This window comes from Heptranchias perlo, chromosome 13, assembly GCF_035084215.1.
Source record: "Heptranchias perlo isolate sHepPer1 chromosome 13, sHepPer1.hap1, whole genome shotgun sequence".
NCBI classification, from domain to species: domain Eukaryota; kingdom Metazoa; phylum Chordata; class Chondrichthyes; order Hexanchiformes; family Hexanchidae; genus Heptranchias; species Heptranchias perlo.
This window is the reverse complement of record NC_090337.1, coordinates 21,523,151-21,543,999: the sequence shown is the minus strand read 5'-3', so window position 1 is coordinate 21,543,999 and position 20,849 is coordinate 21,523,151. Positions and strand designations below refer to the sequence as shown.

At 41.7% G+C, this 20,849-nt stretch overlaps 1 protein-coding gene across 4 annotated transcripts in view; it reads right to left on the bottom strand.

The window, feature by feature from the left end:
* The window catches only part of LOC137331368 (disks large homolog 1), a 371,837-nt gene that overhangs the window by 203,902 nt on the left and 147,086 nt on the right, over positions 1-20,849 (bottom strand). The window lies entirely within an intron of this gene.

Genomic DNA, 20,849 nt, shown 5'->3' with positions numbered 1-20,849 from the left:
TGTTGTTCACCTATCAACCCACAAAAGCAAATATCTTGGGCACCCTGCAGTGAACCAATGGAAAACTCTGGCCTTGCACCCCCGCTCTGTGTTTTTCTGTGTTCTGAGGAAATGCCAGAACCAATTTCCTGCAATCTTTGTGTTTACTACAGCTAAAGCCAATAATACCACTTTGAAAAAAAAGTTAGTGGGATAATCTGTGACAACGATTCCACATTGTGGTATAAGTCCTCCATCAATGCGTGGCTGGAGAGATGGTGCAGGAGGGAGGGCTTTAGATTCCTGGGCCATTGGGACTAGTTCGGGGGAAGGTGCAACCTGTACAGGCTGGACGGGTTGCACCTCAACGGAGCTGGGACCAATGTCCTCGTGGGGAGGTTCGCTAGTGCTGTGCATGGTTGGGGGGGCGGGGGGGTTAAAACTAATTTAACAGGGGGATGGGCACCAGGATGTAGCAATAGAAAGGAGAAACAAGGGGCACAAAGGATCGGAGGAGAAAGATAGCACAGTATTAGGTGTGATCAGACTAAGAGAGAGTACAAGTCTAAGACTGGTTTGCAGTGCATGTGTGTAAACAAGGTTGGTGAGCTGCAGGCGCAAATAGCCACATGGGAATACGATATTGTGGCGATAATGGAGACCTGGCTCAAAAAAGGGCAGGATTGGGTACTAAATATTCCTGGATACAAGGTGTTCAGGAAAGAAAGGTGGTGGGGGGGCAGGGGGGTGGCAGTATTGATTAAAGAGAATATTGCAGTGCGAGAGAGAGAGAGAGAGAGAGAGGGAGAGATATAGAGAGAGAGAGAGATATAGAGAGAGAGATAGAGAGATAGAGAGATAGAGAGATAGAGAGATAGAGAGATAGAGAGAGATAGAGAGAGATAGAGAGATAGAGAGATAGAGTGTGTGTCCTGAAGGGGTCAAGATGTGCCATTACACTATTGGGTGTATTCTATAGGCCACCAACTAGTGGAAAGGATATAGAGGAGCAAATTTGCAGGGAAATTACAGAGGTGCAAAAGCAATAGCGTACTGAAAACTGGGGACTTCAACTATCATAATATAGACTGGGATGACAATAATATTAAGGGGCAAAAAGGGGGAGGAATTTTTGAAATGTGTTCAGGATAACTATCTTAACCAGTACGTTTCCGGCCCGACGAGGAAGGAGGAATGGCTGGACTTGATTCTAGGGAATGAGGTGGGCCAAGTGGAGCAGGGTTGTCAGTGGGGGAGCATTTAGGGAGCAGCGATCATAGAGTTTAGAATAGCTATGGAAAAGGGCATGGACCATGCTAAAGTAAAAATACACAATTGGAGGAGGGCCAATTTCAATGGGATGAGAACAGATCTGGCCTGGGTAAATTGGAATCAAAGATTGGCAGGCAAAACTGTAATTGAACAGTGGGTAGCCTTTAAAAGAGGAGATGGTTCGGGTACAAATCTAGGCACATTTCCACAAGGCAGAAAGGTAGGGCAACTAATGCCAGAGCTCCCTGGACGACAAAAGAGATAGTAAGATGAAATGGAATAAAGGGGCATATGACAGGTGCCAGGTCAATAACACAAGTGAGAACTAGGCTGAATATAGAAAGTTCAGAGGGGGCGTGAGAAAGGAAATAAGAGAGGCAAAGAGAGAGTATGAGAGTAGACTGGCGGCCAACATAAAAGGGAAACCAAAAATCTTTTACAGGCACGTAAACAGTAAATGGGTAGAAAGAGGAGGGGTGGGGCCGATTAGGGACCATAAAGGAGATCTACTCATGGAGGCAGAGGGCATGGCCGAGGTACTAAATGAGTACTTTGTATCTGTCTTTACCAAGGAAGATGCTGCTGCCAGAGTCTCAGTAAAGGAAGATATGATTGAGATACTGGATGGGCTAAAAATTGATAAAGAAGAGGTACTTGAAAGGCTAGCTGTACTTAAAGTAGATAAGTCACCCGGTCCGGATGGGATGCATCCTAGGTTGCTGAGGGAATTAACAATGGAAATTGCGGAGGTACTGGCCATAATTTTCCAAACATCCGTAGATACGGAGGTGGTGCCAGAAGACTGGAGAATTGCAAATGTTACACCCTTGTTCAAAAAAGGGTGTAAGGATAAATCCAGCAACTATAGGCCAGTCAGTTTAACCTCAGTGGTGAGGAAACTTTTGGAAACTATATTCCGGGACAGAATTAACAGTCACTTGGATGAGTGTGGATTGATTAGGGAAAGCCAGCACGGATTTGTTAAAGGCAAATCGTGTTTAACTAACTTGATTAAATTTTTCCAAGAGGTAACAGAGAGGGTAGATGAAGGCAATGCAGTTAATGTGGTTTGATAAAGTGCCACATGGTCGGCTTATCAAGATTGCGGTCCATGGAATAGAGGGGGCAGTAGCAACATGGATACAGAATTGGCTAAGGGACAGGAATCAGAGAGCAGTGATGAACTGTTGTTTTTCGGACTGGAGGGAGGTGTACAGTGGTGTTCCCCAGGGGTCGGTGCTTGGACCACTGCTTTTCTTGATACATATTGATGACTTGGACATGGGTGTACAGGGCACAATTTCAAAATTTGCAGATGACACAAAACTTGGAAGGGTAGTAAACAGTGAGGAGGATAGTGATAGACTTCAAGAGGATATGGACAGGCTGGTGGCATGGGCGGACACGTGGCAGATGAAATTTAACGCAGAAAAATGCAAAGTGATACATTTCAGTAGGAAGACTGAGGAGGGCACAATTCTAAAAGGAGTACAGGAGCAGAGAGATCTGGGGGTATATGTGCACAAATCGTTGAAGGTGGCAGGACAGGTTGAGAAAGTGGTTAAAAAAGCATACTGGATCCTGGGCTTTATAAATAGAGGCAGAATGTACAAATGTATGGAAGTCATGATGAACCTTCATAAAACACTGGTTCGGCCACAACTGGAATACTGTGTCCCGTTCTGGGCACTGCACTTTAGAAAAGATGTGAAGGCCTTTGAGAAGGTGCAGAAGAAATTTATTAGAATGATTCCAGGGATGGGGGGCTTTAGTTACGTGGATAGACTGGAGAAGCTGGGGTTGTTCTCCTTGGAACAGAGATGGTTGCGAGAAGATTTGATAGTGGCATTCAAAATCATGAAGGGTTCAGACAGAGTAGATAGAGAGAAACCATTCCCATTGGCAGAAGGGTCAAGAACCAGAGGGTGATTAGCAAAAGAACCAAAGGTGACATGACGAAAAACTTTTTTACACAAGTGGTTAGGATCTGGAATGCACTGCCCGAGGAGATGGTGGAGGCAGATTCAATTATGGCCTTCAAGAGGGAACTGGATAAGTACTTGAAAGGAAAACATTTGCAGGGCTACGGGGATAGGGCGGGAAAGTGGGACTAGCTGGATTGCTCTTGCATAGAGCCGGTGCGGACTTGATGGACTGAATGGCCTCCTTCCGTAATCTATGATTCTATGATCAAGTATATCCCCTAACCATTACTTCTCCTGGATCTGTTAAGCATAACAATACACACAGATGGATTCAAAGGAACGACAATAGGCTGAGCCATACAACTTTGCTTTGCGTTATCCCACTTGCCTAGATCCAGGTATTTCTGGCCAGTCACGCAGCAACACCTCCACATTATCATGTAACACAAGGAATTGAAGGTTTTCTCTGAACCGCAAGATTCTCCTCAATGCATGAATAAGGCTGCCATCTACTGTTGGAAGAGCCAGACTGCAACAAGACAAATCTGTTAATCCTTTGGTTTCGCCAGGCGTCATAGTTTTACGAATAGGTGAATTTAAAGTAGTTTTAATAAAAGATTAAAAGAATTAACCATTCAAAAGACAACCTCACTGCAGGCAGCTTCAACTTGATTAGCACCATGTCAAATCAAATTTTTCTTATTGCTCTTCATTATGGCTCTGAAAGAAATGAACAACCAGCTTTGCAGCCATAACATTATTAAACATAGTTATTTGTGGTAGCTCGCTGAATATATATTTGGTCAGCGCAGCTGTTCCTCATTGTTTTGGGTAAAGCTGTGTTGCCCCATCCAGGGTCACACCTAAATATTGGTTACTTGTGCGAAGTACTGGACTCTACCTGAGCATGAGTTTTCACCTTCACTAAGGAAGAGAAAAAGGGAGAAAGTCTGAGGAGAACACATGCTGGTACAGCCTGAGTACTGTCAAAAATAGTACAGCAAAGAAAAATGGTAATCGCTGGAGTTCTTACAATGCTTCAGAGGTGACTCCCACCATATATTGCAAGCTCTGATCTTGTTCATTCTATCTGAATATCACATGCAGGTTTCAGGACAAAAGCAGCATTTTACTATTACATTTGATTAATCCATACATTTTCAAACTGATGTCCCCAAACCCCAAAGGGTCCACGAAGAGATCCCACAGGTTTCTGTATTCATCGACAATAAAACATTATTTCTTTTACTGTTTGCTAATAAAAATACTTTGTAATGCTAGCACAGTTTGCTTTGGGTAGCTCGCAGAAGTTAGGCCAGGCCTCCCCAGGAATGTGCATCAACATTCTCAGTTTCCCCTTCACAGAAAAGTTTGAAAACCACTGGATTAATACATTATTATAGTTGATATTTATTTACAAGCTTCTGGTATTTGAGGTATTGATTAAAATTGCAGATTTTTCCCTCCCTAAACATTTAAAGACAAATCTTTAGACCATTAAAAGTTAAATTTCAAGGACAGAAGGAAAGCCTCTACAGGAAAGAAATTAATGATCCCACTGCGGCTGAGTTAACTAATTTCAGCTAGAATGGTAATAAAAGTGCTGTTGGCCCTCGTGTCCATGGTTTTGGAGGGGGGGGGGTGGGGGGAGGGCGAGTCACAGACTGCTATCCAGTGACTCCTGGTTAAAGTGTGTGCGGTGATGTTTTAACTAAGGGCAGGATCAGCCTCAACTGTGAAATCCCTTGCAGTTGAACAGGCCGCTGACTTTCGCTTGTCACAGGTGACAAACAATGGCTATTTGCGAAAGGTACCACATGGCCACGGAATCATACCTGAAGAAAGGAATCAAAATCTAGAAGTGGAGAGGATAGATGAGAAAAAAATTGGCAGAGATTTGTTTCTATCAACAAAAAGAGATGAAGAAAAGCTAACATGTGCAAGAGTTCAGAACCCAGAGGACCAGCAAATTTATCTGGAGCAAACAAATTGGTAAATTGGTTTTGGTGCTTGCCCCAGGGGTAGATGTGCCTTTGAATTATTTCTATCGCCATCTGCACTGCACAACTGTTCACCTGGCACAATGCAGCTTAAATGCCATCTCTCAAAACAGACTCTTGCCTTGCTATGGGTCCACTAAATTTAGGAGGGACATTTAAACATTGAAAAACAACCTCGATACTAACAAATTTGTCAGTTCAAACAATTTGGTAATAAGCTTCTGCTGCATTGCAAATGTTCAGAATGAATCATTTGTATTTTCACCATTCCAGCAGAGTTTTACTTCTGTGCTCAAAAATGGGAGTGACTCAAGATATTGTTGTAAGAGCAAGGTGAAGAACTACAGAATTCAAAATGTGTATTTTAATGTGTTTTTCAAGGTATTGCCCCCGTCTACAAAATCTCTAAACAATAGTGCCTGCAACTGATAGAAACTCACCTACTTAACTAAGGTAGACGGATTATAAACAACATTTAGGCCATACAAAGGAGACTAATGCAATGAGGACAATGCCAAGACACACTGCTGTGTCTCAGCTCATGATGTACACCCTAGGTACAAACAGAAAATAGAATTGATAATTTATATTACAACAGATAAAACACCATTTCAATTGCACCCAGACACCATTTCCCATATCATCCATGCAGTTTGAATCACTGAAACCAATATAATTCACAAAATACATTTTGGGAAATACAGTTTCGTTTTATCTTGTGACCAGAGATGGAGCCTTAATAAAAATGATACCTCTTGTACTGAAAAATTGCAGATTTACAAACTTGTTTATTTTTCGCCCCATTGTATCTCTAACTAAAATCAGTGATTAATGTAAAAAAAAATACAGCTACTGCTGCATTTCGGTCATGTATATAAACTAAATGTTGAATCTACAGAATATTCTATCACATCTGTCAATATTTTACCATTAAATCTGTCAGACATATCATTGAAACTCAAAAGTCTCTTGCCATGTGTGGGTGCAAAGCTGGCGCTGAAAATCAAAACCAACAAAGCCCAAGATTTACTGCGAGGGTAATCTGTTCCTGGGTTTTAATAGTAGCCATTCACTGCAATGCTAATTGAAACGGACATGTTCAAAAACAAAGACATTTATACTAATCTGGGCCGTACTCATTGCCTAATGTATTAACAATGCTACTAGATTTCTAATTCATTAGATTGAAAAAAATGTGCAATTTTGTTACTAGAAGCTATGTTGCAGTACATAGTTTAGTGTCCCAATAGTAATGTCTCAAGGCACCAGTTTCTCATGTTTATGAGCACAATTTCTCCACTAATTAGTTTGCTACTGCCAGTCATCATTTCCAAAGTCTTAAAACTAAAACAATTAAAAAGCTTTTAAAAAACTCCTAAAATTTGATTTTTGCAAATTTAGCAAGATCTTTATTCCACAAAATATGAAATGAGTATTCCATTTAGCCAAGTGACAACAAACCTGTACTAGAAAAAAGTGCTTCCTACACACAAGTTAAAGAGCAGCTGTAATATACCTTTTCTTTGGGAGCAGAGGAAGATGAGGAAACCCACTTAAAGGGTCATGTACTTCTATGCTGGAGGTGATGTACAGCACTTCTATACTGGTATCCTTGAACCAGCTCTCCACATTTACACTGCTAAAATCGGTTCCCTTATCGCAGCAGAATTATAAATCCAGTTTTTTGTGGGTCTACATTTCTGCTGCCAGGGTAAGGGAACTGGGTTAAACAGTGTAATTGCAGGGAGTCGAAGGATGACCATTTCCCAAAATTTGAACGAAGCATGTGCCATTGCGAAAGCGCCCGTAGAAACAAACTATTGACACCTGAGTTGGGGGAGGCAGTGTCCACAACTTTAAAATACCCATTTTTCCAGGCTATTCAGCTCATTGGGTAGTATTCTCAAACAACTGACTGCCATATTTCAAAGTATGTGTAAAGCAACTACAATCCAATTACAATCTAGTACGATAGGTTATTGCTAACATAAAGATCACAGATGTCATGGCGTTTCTTTTAAACCCTTGATAACCAGCCAAATAGGTTCTGATTTTAAATGGGAACAAAGCCACTATCAGTGTCTTGGATTTAATGCAGCAACAACTTGCATTTATATAGCGCCTTTCTAGTAAAATGTCCCGAGGTGCTTCATGGAGGTGTTATCAAACAAAATTTGACAGCCACAAAAGGAGATATTAGGACAGGTGACCAAAAGCTTGGTCAAAGAGGTAGGTTTTAAGCAGCTTAGGGCATAGGCAGCTGAAAGCACAGGCAGCTGAAAGCACGGCTGCCAATGGTAGAGCGATTAAAATCGGGGATGCGCAAGAGGCCAGCATTGGAGGAGCACAGAGATCTTGGAGGGTTATAGGGCTGGAGCAGCTTACAGAGGTAACTTCAAATAGTGGCAAGGGAGAGGGATGAAGTCGGTGGCTAGGGAACAGATTTTGTGGCGGCGACCGAGACAATGGCTTCGGTCTTCCCAATATTTAGTTGGAGGAAATTTCTTCTCATCTAGTACCGCATGTCAGACAAGCGGCTTGGCAAATCAGAGGCAGAAGGGGTCGAGAGTGCAAATATTATAGCTATATTTCAAGAAACAACCCTGTTCACACAAAAAGGATTTCTCCTTTTGGAATCTTGTTACGGCTACACTTTATTCTGTTACCTCCTCAAACTGTTTGCTTTTCACAGAAACTGATTGTGCCAAGAGATATATTACTTTAAAAAGCAGTTTGTCTATCACAATATCTTTACAACCTACCTTACTCAAAACAACTCCTGCTGGAAGTATGCGCATGGACATCAGGTGAGAACAGGATTGGGTTTGGAGGTGATGCCCTCTCCCAGGGTCAAATATCCTACCCATAGCAAATGCCAATGCTCAAACATGAAAAATATCTGCTCCATTGATGCACCAGAGGACAACTATGGAACCATACTCTATTATGGTTTATAAGATTTTTACCCAGTAAATTGCATGTGATGGAAAAGTAGTGAGGTGCTACAATGGGCCTCAGTACTGCATGCTACGGAAAATGGGGAATTTAAAAAAAAAAACAGGTCTTTGTTTTCAATCCTGATCCCTATCTGACCATCTGTCTGGGAACCGTGAAGGCGAACACAGCTTCAGCTCAGCTGCATACCCTATAGCGAGTTAGCCTTCACTTACTCAATACTAATGCACACAGGTGAAGAACGGTCTCTCTACACCAGAACCATGGAGCAATTTCCAGAATGAGTCACTGCCTTCAGTAGAAGGGGTGGTAGATAAAAATCAGACAAGTTGGGAGGAGGGAAAAAAGCAATAATCAAAAACAAGGTACCAAACATTGTACCAAACATAGTCACATGGCTTCCATACATTCATAGCCATCTGTTGGATGTAATTAAGTGATTCATAACCTTAAAACGGATCAATTATTAAAGAGAATTAAAAGGTTGTCAGGATTATATAAAAGTGCAAGGTAATTCAGAATTTAGCATAAGTGGAACTATTTAATTTTATGCAAGTATATTTTCTGGTGCTGCCATTAAACTGGCAGAAAGCCATATTTGCTTTAATTGTAAAATATGCCACCACCTAAGTCACTTTCTTGCTTGACTTAAACATCTGCAACTTGCATAAATGTGCACTAATATCAGTGTGTTCTTTTTTCTTAAGTATAAGACAATGTGTTTTTAAAAATTTGTTCTTGGATGTGAGCAACGCTGACAAGGCAGAATTTATTGTCCATCCCTAATTAAGGACATTAAGAATCATAGGTGGAAATTTTGACTTCAATGGAAATAAAAATGAGAGGCGTAAAACGGGCTGCTGATTCACTATCACACAAAGTCACAACCTACCCCACAGTGTGGGATTGCAGTCATTTGTAGGCCAGATCAGGCAGGAGGTGATGGGTTCCATTCCCTGAAGGATATTTAACAATTCTGCAGCTTTCATGGTATTCCTATTTCTGGTGCTAGCCCAAAATAACCAGATTTATTAAATACAATTTCATAACTGGGAATAGAACTCATGACCTCAGAGGTGCCAATCCAGAAACATAACCACTAGGCTAACATACCCATTGCTTGTAGTGCCATAAGTTTATGCAATTTCATTGTGCCCAGGGAAACTAGGTAATTACATTTCACACAAGAGAACTGAGACACCTAAAATTCTCTTACATCACAGACAACACTTCAGATTTTATAGCCTTCCAAGGTGCACTGCATTGAACCTTCAGTGTAAATGGACACAAATAAGGACATGCAAAGTGCACGGGTGTTGAAAACTTTCTCAGATCTCATAAATAAACTGCATCCAACCCAATATTTTACCCACTGAAGCCCCAAGTCTTCTGTCAGCAGCCCCTTGTCTCCTCATTGAGAGTGACTGATCTTTTAAAGTACGGCCAGATAAAATGAAATGGTAGATATAGCACAACATTAACATTTACAGTGTGCAAAAAATACTAAGCTCCTTTGAAAACAGAACATATTTTCTCTAGAAAATGCCCCACCTCTGAAAGTGCAGCTTTGGAGGCAAGCACCTCCCACCATAAAGCCACAACTTATGTAGTGACTGCTCCAATTTGCAAATCTGTCAACAGGAAGTAAAGCACCAAAAGCCAGATGTTTTGCATTTAAACAAAAGATAATTCACCAGCTGCTGATCTATAATTGCAGTTATTTAACAAAATTCAAAACTATTACACATCCCTGATAAAATCACAATGTTACATCACAGAAGCAGGCAATTCCACCCATCAATCTGCACTGATGTTTTTCTTCACGAGCCATTTAGTCTAATTCTACTCTCCTGCTTGCTCCCCATACCCTTTAATATTCATCTTTTTCAAGCATCTAACTGCCTTTTAAAACTTATGGGCTCTGCGTCAACAAATGTTCATGTCAAAGAATTCCATATTTAACCACCTTGTGTGCACAGAATTTTTTTCCAACCTCCCCCTTTAATCCTTTTTCTAATTATCTTAAATTTGTGCCCTCTCATTCCTCTCTCACCAGTCACTGAAAATAATCTCACTATTTACCTCATCACATCTTTCATCACCTTGAAGACTTCTATTAGGTTACCACTTAACTTTCTCAGCTTGTAAAAAAAGCCCCAACTTCTCAAGTCTCCTTTCATAAATGCAACCCCTCATCTCTGGCAACATCCCACTGAACCTACACTACCTTTTCCATATTCCCATACTGGGGTGCCCAGAACTGTATACAATATTTCAACTGCAGCCTAAAAGTTCAACAGTACCTTCCTGGTTTTGTATTTTATGCCTCTGATTTAGTTTGATTTTTATGGCCTTATCTACTTGCACTGCTACTTTTAATGACCTGTACATATGTACACCAAGGTCCCCCTTTCTCCTGTACTCCATTTAAAATCTTACCTTTTAAAATGTATTTCCTTTCCCCATTTTTAGTTCCAAAAATATAGAGAATCATAGAATGACTACAGCACAGGAGGCTGCCATTCAACCAGTGAAGCCAATGATAGCTCTCTGCAAGAGCAATCCAGCTAGTCTCATTCCCCCAACCTTTCTCCGTAGCCCTGCAATTTTTTTTTCTTCAAATACTTATCCAATTCCCTTTTGAAAGCCACGATTAAATGCGACTGCACCACCCTTTCAGGCAGAGCATTCCAGATCATAACCACTTGCTGCGTAAAAAAAGTTTTTCCTCATATCACCTTTGGTTCTTTTGCCAATTACCTTAAATCTGTGTCCTCTCGTTCTTGACCCTTCTGCCAATGGGAACAGTTGCTCTCTATTTACTTTATCTATACCCCTCATGACTTTGAACACCTCTATCAAATCTCCTCTTAACCTTCTCTGCTCTAAGGAGAACAACCCCAGCTTCTCCTGTCTATCCACGTAACTGAAGTCCCTCATCCCTGGAACTATTCTAGTAAATCTTTTCTGCACCCTCTCTAAGGCCTTCACATCCTTCCTAAAGTGCGGTGCCCAGAATTGGACACAAAACTCCAGTTGTGGATTACTTCATGCTTTTCTACATTAAGCAGCACGTGACACCTATGTGCTCCTCTTCCTGGTCTTACAGAACCTTTGCCACAATTTGCTATAGCCACAATTTGGTGCCATCAGCAAATTTTGATACTGTCTTCTTAATTCTTAAGTCCAGATCACTTATGTAAATAAGAACTGCCTCAACATAGGCCCTTGTGGAACACTCACCACACTTTCCATTCCAACAAACTTCTTTTTATTCATGCCCTTCATTTTCTGCTCTCCAATCATCTATCTCTATGGCCACATTATATTACATTTCATGTGTCGTCATCTTCGCCATAAGTCGCTTACATGGCAACTTATCAGATGCTTTTTGAAAATCCATATAAAGCATCTATACTGCATTGCCTTTCTCTATCCGCTCTTTCTTCATAGGTTGGTAAAGCAGAACCTGCCATTTAGAAATCTATGCTGAATGGCACCAATCAACTCATGTTTCTCCAAGTGCTTAGTAATTTCATCCAGTATTATAGATTCCAGCAGTTTATCAGCCACTGAAGAAAGACTAACTGGCTTATAATTTCCTGGTTTGTCCATGTCTCATTTTTTGAAAAGGGAAATCACTTTTGCCATTCTCCAATCATGTGTCACAATTTTTCTTTCCACAGAATTTTGGAAAATTATCAAAATGTCTGCTTTTTTTCCCCCTAGCTTCATTCAGGATTCTCAGATCAAGTCTTGATCAGTTTACCTCAGGTTTCAGTTGCCTCTTTACTATCATTTCTCTTAATAGTAACCTCTACTAACTTTAGCCTATCCAAAACTCTACCCTATCCTATACCAAGCCATATTCATCCAGTCACATGTAAAAACACTGGTATCAAACCCAGACAAGAATAGCAAAGGTTACCTCAAGACTACTCAGCATAGGCATTGACTTTGGATTAGCAGATACTTTCCCAATATTAATACTGGGGATACAATCTCTTTGTTGCACTCAGGACCAGGGTGAGCTTGTTACTGGAACTCACCAGTTGCTGATCTACTTGACCATATTTCCATTGTAGTTAAATGAAATTCCAACTGCAGGGAGCTGTCCCATGAACTGTGGCAGCTCTTGAACATGTTGAATTTGAATCCAATCATTTAACTGTCACGCAAATGCATCTCTGTAACTGCGCTTGCCTTGCTCAAGGCGGCTTGTCACTAGAACTTGGCAGTCCACTCGTACAAATTAGTGATTAAATGAGCAGATTCAAATTACCCTCTTGCACCAAGGGTGTACATCTCAATCTTAAACCATTTTATCGCTTTTCAGGTTGGTTGTGTATTCCCATTAATTTCTGGGTTTTCCAACAAATACCAAATTTGGCAATACTACTAGAATTTACTTAAGAGTCTCATTATGTCTCCATCAATCTGGAAGGCAGAAATATCAAAAGCTAGACCCACTTTATACAAGTATAAACTTCGTCAAATTTATTTCCAATTATATAGTTTACAGAAGTGAAGATATCAACAAATATTATGATGTGGAGATGCCGGTGATTGACTGGGGTTGACAATTGTAAACAATTTTATAACACCAAGTTATAGTCCAGCAATTTTATTTTAAATTCACAAGCTTTCGGAGATTTTCTCCTTCCTCAGGCAAATGTTTCAAGAGCTCCTTGAAGCCTACGCATTTATACATATTGAACAATACATGGTGTTTACAGACTGCCCCTGCAACTGCCCGTTGCCAAGGCAATCACCGTGTTCAGACAGAGAGGTGTCACCTGCAGAACCCCCGAATACACATTCAACAAAAAAACAAACAGGGAAAAAAAAACAGAGAAAAAAAAAAACACAGAGAGAGGCAGAAACATCCGGAAGGCAGAGAGAGCCAGCAAATGACCCATTATATTAAAAACAGATAACATTTGTTCGCTGGTGGGGTAACGTGTAGCGTGACATGAACCCAAGATCCCGGTTGAGGCCGTCCTCATGGGTGCGGAACTTGGCTATCAATTTCTGCTCGACGATTTTGCGTTGTCGTGTGTCTCGAAGGCCGCCTTGGAGTACGCTTACCCGAAGGTCGGTGGATGAATGTCCATGACTGCTGAAGTGTTCCCCGACTGGGAGGGAACCCTCCTGTTTGGCGATTGTTGCGCGGTATCCGTTCATCCGTTGTCGCAGCGTCTGCATGGTCTCGCCAATGTACCATGCTCTGGGGCATCCTTTCCTGCAACGTATGAGGTAGACAACGTTGGCCGAGTCACAGGAGTATGAACCATGCACCTGGTGGGTGGTGTCATCTCGTGTGATGGTGGTATCTGTGTCGATGATCTGGCATGTCTTGCAGAGGTTACCGTGGCAGGGTTGTGTGGCGTCGTGGACGCTGTTCTCTTGAAAGCTAGGTAGTTTGCTGCGAACGATGGTCTGTTTGAGGTTGGGTGGCTGTTTAAAGGCGAGTAGTGGAGGTGTGGGGATGGCCATAGCGAGGTGTTTGTCCTCATTGATGACATGTTGAAGGCTGCGGAGAACATGGCGTAGTTTCTCCGCTCCGGGGAAGTACTGGACGACAAAGGGTACTCTGTTGGTTGCGTCCCGTGTTAGTCTCCTGAGGAGGTCTATGCGATTTTTTGCTGTGGCCCGTCGGAACTGTCGATCGATGAGTCGAGCGTCATATCCCGTTCTTACTAGGGCGTCTTTCGGTGTCCATCGCGTTCCTCCTCGTCTGAGCAGACCCTGTGTATTCGCAGGGCCTGTCCATAGGGGATGGCCTCTTTGACGTGGTTAGGGTCCTTCGATCCAGACCTTCAAAGCATCCTACGCATTCTCATCCCACGTAATCCCCGCGTGGGAGACTTCTACTGCCTCCCAAAGATACACAAAGCCAACACACCCGGACGTCCCATCGTATCAGGCAACGGAACCCTGTGTGAGAACCTCTCTGGATACATCGAGGGCATCCTGAAACCCATCGTACAGGGAACCCCCAGCTTCTGTCGTGACACTACAGACTTCCTACAAAAACTCAGTACCCACGGACCAGTTGAACCAGGAACACTTCTCACCACGATGGACGTCTCGGCACTATACACCAGTATCCCCCACGATGACGGCATCGCTGCGACAGCATCAATACTCAACACCAACAACAGCCAATCTCCGGAAGCCATCCTACAACTCATCCGCTTCATCCTGGATCACAATGTCTTCACCTTCGATAACCAGTTCTTTACCCAAACACACGGAACAGCCATGGGGACCAAATTCGCACCCCAATACGCCAACATTTTCATGCACAAGTTCGAGCAGGACTTCTTCACTGCACAAGACCTCCAACCAACACTATACACCAGATACATCGACGACATTTTCTTTCTATGGACCCACGGCAAGGAATCACTAAAGAGACTACACGATAACATCAACAAGTTCCATCCCACCATCAAGCTCACCATGGACTACTCCTCAGAATCAGTTTCTTTCTTGGACACACGAATCTCCATCAAAGACGGGCACCTCAGCACCTCACTCTACCGCAAGCCCACGGACAACCTCACGATGCTCCACTTTTCCAGCTTCCACCCTAACCACGTCAAAGAGGCCATCCCCTATGGACAGGCCCTGCGAATACACAGGGTCTGCTCAGACGAGGAGGAACGCGATGGACACCTACAGACGCTGAAAGACGCCCTAGTAAGAACGGGATATGACGCTCGACTCATCGATCGACAGTTCCGACGGGCCACAGCAAAAAATCGCATAGACCTCCTCAGGAGACTAACACGGGACGCAACCAACAGAGTACCCTTTGTCGTCCAGTACTTCCCCGGAGCGGAGAAACTACGCCATGTTCTCCGCAGCCTTCAACATGTCATCAATGAGGACAAACACCTCGCTATGGCCATCCCCACACCTCCACTACTCGCCTTTAAACAGCCACCCAACCTCAAACAGACCATCGTTCGCAGCAAACTACCTAGCTTTCAAGAGAACAGCGTCCACGACGCCACACAACCCTGCCACGGTAACCTCTGCAAGACATGCCAGATCATCGACACAGATACCACCATCACACGAGATGACACCACCCACCAGGTGCATGGTTCATACTCCTGTGACTCGGCCAACGTTGTCTACCTCATACGTTGCAGGAAAGGATGCCCCAGAGCATGGTACATTGGCGAGACCATGCAGACGCTGCGACAACGGATGAACGGACACCGCGCAACAATCGCCAAACAGGAGGGTTCCCTCCCAGTCGGGGAACACTTCAGCAGTCATGGACATTCATCCACCGACCTTCGGGTAAGCGTACTCCAAGGCGGCCTTCGAGACACACGACAACGCAAAATCGTCGAGCAGAAATTGATAGCCAAGTTCCGCACCCATGAGGACGGCCTCAACCGGGATCTTGGGTTCATGTCACGCTACACGTTACCCCACCAGCGAACAAATGTTATCTGTTTTTAATATAATGGGTCATTTGCTGGCTCTCTCTGCCTTCCGGATGTTTCTGCCTCTCTCTGTGTTTTTTTTTTTCTCTGTTTTTTTTTCCCTGTTTGTTTTTTTGTTGAATGTGTATTCGGGGGTTCTGCAGGTGACACCTCTCTGTCTGAACACGGTGATTGCCTTGGCAACGGGCAGTTGCAGGGGCAGTCTGTAAACACCATGTATTGTTCAATATGTATAAATGCGTAGGCTTCAAGGAGCTCTTGAAACATTTGCCTGAGGAAGGAGAAAATCTCCGAAAGCTTGTGAATTTAAAATAAAATTGCTGGACTATAACTTGGTGTTATAAAATTGTTTACAATTGTCAACAAATATTAGTCATTAAGTAATTTACAATATATGCAACTAGAATGACTGTTTGAGAATCTGTTGTTCTCCTAGCTTCTTCGGGGGAAAATGTTTAAAATAACTATCATTTGTAATATGTAATGCACCTGTTTATGAAACTCCATGCATTGAAACTGAAATATACTTCTAATTCATTTGAAGTAAAATAACTTTGAAGATTGTCCCCTGCCAGTCAACTTTGACAGGCTTGTATATCATACACAACTGAAATGGTAGTTAGTTGATCAGCTGATATGGCAACATTAATTCTAAGGAAGGCTGTTGAGAAGTCAGACAGACATTGGTGAGATCTGATTTTTTTTTTACATTTGTGTCAGGCACCATTTTATTTGAAAGCTTTTTATAAACAACGCTCCAAATTTATAATTGTTAGCTGTGATACGGTACAAGATTTCACACTCGAGGATAATTCACAACGTTCAAAGAGACTTAGCTAATTATGCTAATCCAAGAGGGATACTTGAGCTCTTTGAGTGTGAACAACCAATCTACGAAATAATGGGGTTTTTTAAAAATCGTATTAATAAACCAGTGCAAATTTTCCAATTTGTGACAGCACTTGTGAATTTTGTTCCTTTCAAGTTGAATGCATAGAATATCAAACTAGCGAACTGTCATCAAGCAACACACGTCAAGCATGATTTTTGATGAATCACAGGATGATTTGGATCATTCTGCTTTTGAAATCATGTTCTGCTTCTAGGATTGTATAGTAAAGAATCCTACACTAGTTTGTGCAAACATTGGTTCCTCTCATTTGCAAGCGGCAAGGTAGTGAGCAACTGCATTAACATTATGGTGCAAATTGGTCTGATGTGGACGCACGTGACAGCTATCAGCACTGACTCAACTTCACACATCGCAAAATAAACATGAGAAATAAAACAATGTCAAGCCTGATTTTCAAAATAAGAAAATAAGAAATAGGAGCAGCAGTCGGCCACACAGCCCCTTGAGCCTGCTCCGCCATTCAGTAAGATCATGGCTGATCTTTGACCTCAACTCCACTTGCCCACCCTATCCTCATATCCCTTAATTCATTTAGTGTCCAAATATCCATAGATCTCAGTCTTGAATATACTCAATGACTCAGCATCCACAGCCCTCTGCGGTAGAGAATGTCAAAGATTCACAAACCTGTGAGTAAAGAAATTTTTCCTCATCTTAGTCCTAAATGGCCAAACCCTTATCTTGAGACTATGACCTCTAGTTCTAGACTCTCCAGCCTCTCAGCATGTACCCTGTCAAGCCCTCTAAGAATTTTATATGTTTCAATGCGATCACCTCATTCTTCTGAAGTCCAGAGAATATAGGCCCATTCTACTCAATCTCTCCTCATAGGACAACCCTCTCATCCCAGGAATCAATCTAGTGAACCTTCGTTGCACCCCCTCTAAGGCAAGTATATCCTTCCTTAGCTAAGGAGACCAAAACTGTACACATTACTCCAGGTGTGGTCTCACCAGAGCCCGATATAATTGCAGCAAGACCTCTTTACTCTTACACTCCAACCCCTTGGAATAAAAGCTAACATACTATTTGCCTTCCTAATTACTTGCTGTATCTGCATGTTAACTTTGTGATTCATGTACAAGGACACCCAGATTTCTCTGAATACCAACATTTCTTAGTCTCTCACCTTTTAAATATTCTGCTTTTCTATTCTTCCTATCAAAGTGGATAATTTCACATTTCCCCACATTATACTTCATCTGCCACCTTCTTGCCCACTCACTTAACCTGTCTATATCTCTTTGCAGCCTCTTTGCATCCTCCTCACAGCTTACTTTCCCACCTACCTTTTTCATCAGCAAACTTGGATACATTACACTCGATCCCCTCATCTAAGTCATTGATATATATTGTAAACGGCTAAGGCCCAAGCACTGATCCTTGCGGCACACCACTAGCTACAACCTGCCAACCCAAAAATAACCCATTTATTCCTCTGTTTTCTGTCCATTAACCAATCCTCAATCCACGCGAATATGTTACTCCCAATCCTATGAGCCCGAATCTTGTGTAATAATCTCGTGTGGCTTATCATATGTATGTCACTACAAACGTCAAACATCTACTGAAGAGCTGAAAGAGATAAAGTCCTTACTGAAAAGCCTTGGGAAGTGCATAGGCATTAGTAAGGTCATTAGTCTCTCTCATGCCAATCAAAGCCAAGCTCATCTTGAATGCAGAACATCCCCAGCAGTTCCACTAAGCCTCCAGAATGTCATGGCAAATATTGCCAAAGCATGGAATGTGCTGAAGTGCATTCTGGGTATTCTTTTGAGTATCTGCTTTTAAACCTTTGAACTAAACAACTGGTGGGCGACATGAGACAGGCAGCTTCTCCGAAGCAAAGTGGTTGAAATCCTGCCGTTCCCTTCAACTGCAAATGGAATTTATGCCAAGCTGCTTTCCAGAACATAACTCTCCATTAATATTCTGCCTGAAGATCACCAAAGAAAGTCAGTAAGCTGCATTTAATTTCTGGAACACCCTTGCATCACAAATGAGAGGTCACCGTTGTTCGAAACATGAATCCTGATGCTTTCATGCAGAACTCTTCCTGGAATGTCATGCAACTATTCAAACCCTCTTAGATGACCTTTAATACCGATTATCAACATTTTCTATGGGGTGTTCAATCTGAAACAGCATGCGCTGGAGAGTAAAAACTGCTGTTTAGCTTGAAAAGGAAACTATTTTATAAAAAAGAACTGTAATCCATTCGGGCCAGCAAGAACCCAGGTGATTGTAACATATACAGTCTAGGAAGTTTTGTTTAGAAACAAAATTGCATTACAGTATATGCCAACTGTCACATTTCAGGATTTCTGACTGTCGCCACGGGGGACCTTGGAGTAAAGCAAGTTAAAAATGCTAATATTGAGTTAAATATGGCTCTTAAGGGATTAAATTCACAGGACAGAATATATATGGCAGACTTGAATTTGTAACATTAGCATTTACTGTTAAGAATTTAATTACTGCCAAAAATTTCTTCCCTACAATCCTTAAGCACATGTATAAACAACCACTATAACTCAAGCATGCATCATATTGTAATGCAAATTTGCTTATGATGCCATTTTAAAAAAAAGTCATACAGATCTATTTGCATGACCATAGCGATATCAGGCAATCTACTCTGCTTCTCAAGTGCCAGCTTGGCTCAGTTGAAAACTCACCTCAAAGTCAGACAGTTATGGGTTCAAGCGTAACTCCAGGATTTGTGCATATAATCTAGGCTAACAGTTCAGTGCAGTACTCTGTGAGAGCTGCATCAAAGGCTGTGCCAACTTTCTGATGAAAAGTTAAAAGTTCCAACTATCAGTTCTTGTGATTCAGGTGGAAATAAGTCATGACAGTACTTGAAAAGTAGGGAGCCCTCCCAGATCATTGCCTAACATTCCTGCCTAATTCAACAAAAATTTAAAAAATTAATGGTCATTCATCTCATTTGCTGTTTGTGGGACCTTCCTGTGTACAAAATTAGTTGTCGTATTTGACCCCATTAAAAGTGACTGCACTTCAAGGCTAGTTTGTTGATTGTGAAGTATTTTGGCATTGAGGGTATAGCCATGTTTTTCCATTCTTTCTCAATGAGGATAACAAAATACATAATGAATTAAAGACAGGCACTCAGGAAATGAACAATATTCTAGTTAAACCAAAACTGACCACTGTATCCGTTAAACATCACTTAAAGGCTCAATATATAAGGCCATGGGGTATCGCTATATTGTGCCTTAATGAAAGTCTCCATATTAAATGTTGCTCTGCATACAATGCACCATCCACAAAACATGCTCCACCAAGTAAATCTCAAATTACAATTTTGATTAGATGATATTCAAGTTTCTACAAATAGAATGCAAATCACAGAATGTAACAGATATTTCTGCCTCTGAATATTAATGTTTCATTGGGATTTGTGTCATGCATGTACAAGATTGATGATGCATGGCACACAAGTTAAGTAGGCTTTCTTGGGGGGGTGGGGCTCAACTGCAATTTGATGTGATGGCGGATGTTTGATTTGCCGATAACTCAAATGGTGAGTGGAAAAGCTAAGCACATCCCTCAACTACTACTTCCATAGCCACTACATTCATTCATTGAACATGGACAAAACCTAAAAAAATTGACCTGCATGGTTGAAGGTTCACCACATCAATATCTGCAACTTTAGCACGACTTGGGAGAAAGTGTACCAGTGGTAAACCCACTACTGAAAATCTGGGCCAAGTATTTTTTTTAAAAAATTGTCCAGAACTTAATGTCCAATAGTCAGATTGGATACTTCAGATCTAAAAAAATATAAAAGAAATGGAGGGACAGACAATCACTGGTTGCTCTCAAGCAGCACTTAACCAGTTAGAAACTGAAATTGGCACTTGCTAGCACATAAAATGATGCATATTATAGGAACATTGGGGAAAGAGAAAAAAAATACATCACGAAAACATGCCTGACTAGTTTTAAAGTCTTCAAGACAGGAAACCACTAAAAGCTTCAGCATACAAACCATTAAAATGTTCAAAGCTAACATCTTGGGAGTTTGTGAAGCTTTGAGCAGCCATCCCATGTAATATTAATATATAAGGAGTCAAGCAGCTGTCAAAACAGATGTTTCATAAAGAAGGAAATCTGTGCCACGTCTTTAAAGACACGTGAAGAGGAACTCCACTGAATCTCAATTCAACTGAGGATTCTAAATTGGTTTGAAGTGTATTTGTAAACCACCAAACTCTAAATCACAACTTATTAAGGACCAGAAATTTATGAACTGGTTGGTGCTTCACTCGTTGATTAGCTTGTATTGCAGAGCTGCAGATTCCAAACCACA